The following is a 2,071-nucleotide window of genomic DNA, read 5'->3' as shown; positions in this document are numbered from 1 at the left end:
TGGTAAGATTCTTGAAATAAGAAAAAATTGAGTCAAATCAAGTATTTCAAGAATCTTACCAAGACAAATAATCTTACACATTGTGAAAACAAGATGATTATTCTTACACAATCAGTTCTTGTTTAGTAAATCAGTCTGAAAACAAGATCAAAAAGACTTTTTGGCTGATATAAGGTTTTAAAACTTGGTTAGGTGGACAGTTTTTGCAGTGTAGTAGCTGAGAGTTATCCTCAGCACACCATATTTGCATCTATAGCTAATTAAGTTTTAGAGTCAGCAAGAGTTTCTGCAGCTAATCAACATTAGTAACACATACATGGTTCTGATGCACTCATTTCTACAGATAATTAATTAAATCTGGTCTAAACCTGCAGCAGCTGTGTAAAAAGCTGCAGTGAAATGACGCCTGGTTCCAAAGTTTACCTTTAAAAGCTCATTTCATGGGTCCTGCTGAGGAGTTAATAAATGCACATTGTACAGGAAGTTTGGGTTTCATTAAAAAGTGAATTAAAGCTCATGTAAGTTTATCGTTGCTGCAGATAAAGGGAGGAGAAAGTCGCTGAAGTCAAACAACACTGACGGAGCTAGCTAAACTTGTATGTTTAAGCTTTGATTTACCGCCTTTAATGTGGCTCAACGAAACTCAGACCGGGAATAAAACTTTAGTCACATCGTACGGATCGATATCATAACTAAAAATCTGTCTTCAACTCATGTATGATGTGATAAAAACAGAGGTTTTGTGTAAAAAAACCACTCTACCTGCTGTGAAAATGAGCCGTCAGAGTGGAGCAGGTCAGTGGACGCAACCATTTATCCAAACACGGGGGTGTTTACACTTTTAGTCACCTTTCTACTTTCTTGTTTTTGCGCCGAATGAGTAAAAGTTTTTGCTAAATAAGTAGTTTATATTCAGGTTTAAAAATATGATTTAAGAAACTTAGATAGAAGACAATTTTTTAGTCAAACCAGGACAACCGGGACACAAACACCCCTGCTGAATGTAACAGTCCATGTTAGTTAAAACACAACACAATCTTCTAGTTCAGTGGTTCACAAACTTTTTATCTTCTGACCCACAAAATATCCATGGTAAAAACTTGTGACCCCAAATATTACTGGTCTGAGTACACAAACTTTGTTAATAACCCTAAAAACATAGGTTTTTGAAAATCTTAACAGCTTGTACACAAATATAAATACTTATTTATACTTATTTTGTGTTTTTGTAATTATTACAGAGAAAATATTAAATCAGCAAATATTTTATTACCCTTTAAATTGATTTCTGGAGATTTTCCAAGGTGCTTCATGACACATAATTGGGTCCCAAGCCCAACTTTGGGAATGGGCATAGTAACAATATTTATATACTACATTTATCCATTTTAAATACACTAACCTCACTCATCTGTAACAACTAAGGCAAAAATATAATTAATTCAGAAAATATTTTCAGGACCCCACTTTTACGTTTCGGGACCCCACTTTGGGTCCCGATCCCAACTTTGGGAAACACTGTTCTAGTTTAATATATTTTCCTCTTTTTTATTTTTTATTTATTATTTACATTGATATGTTTTTTATCTGTACAATATTTAGGAAGTAATTCATAAAGTTGCCACTAGATGTCAGCATCGGAACATATCCAGTTTATCTGTACAATGGCTTCACATTTATATTTACTAGATATAATATATAATTTTTTAAGTGTTTTTTTTTCCTTATGGCGCAAACGACCTGATTGCAGATGCTACAGGACCAAAATACTGCTTTTTAATTTATGCATTTTTATTTACTTATTTATTTTCAGTTAARATTAAAAGAGCAGGGCCGCTTCAGCTTGGTTCCTGCAGACGTGTTGGTGTCCTGAGAGCTTCTGGACTGGATAAATCAGGGTGTTAATCCTGAGTTTAATCCCATTAAAGGCTGTCTGTTGTTGGGATCTAAAATCTCAGATGTGATGAGGAAGACAGGGATAAAGACTGCTTTTTTTCCCTCAGGTAAACCTGAGAAATGAAGACAAAACAAGAGCCTCAGGGGCGGATAAGAAACAAAATAAGATTAATTT

At 34.3% G+C, this 2,071-nt stretch overlaps 1 protein-coding gene across 2 annotated transcripts in view; it reads right to left on the bottom strand.

The window, feature by feature from the left end:
• acot20 (acyl-CoA thioesterase 20) overlaps positions 1–798 on the bottom strand; it is a 7,516-nt gene extending 6,718 nt beyond the window's left edge. The window contains exon 1 of one of the 2 annotated variants that reach the window (XM_014015430.1): positions 763–798. The gene's annotated coding sequence lies outside the window, so the exon portion shown is untranslated. Of the gene's footprint in view, positions 1–423; positions 493–762 lie in introns of those variants that run through there. The other variant, XM_014015431.1, reaches the window with a different exon arrangement.
• Between the last annotated feature and the right edge of the window lie 1,273 nt (positions 799–2,071).

This window comes from Austrofundulus limnaeus, unplaced genomic scaffold, assembly GCF_001266775.1.
Source record: "Austrofundulus limnaeus strain Quisiro unplaced genomic scaffold, Austrofundulus_limnaeus-1.0 Scaffold129, whole genome shotgun sequence".
NCBI classification, from domain to species: domain Eukaryota; kingdom Metazoa; phylum Chordata; class Actinopteri; order Cyprinodontiformes; family Rivulidae; genus Austrofundulus; species Austrofundulus limnaeus.
This window is presented reverse-complemented; position numbering and strand designations above follow the sequence as displayed.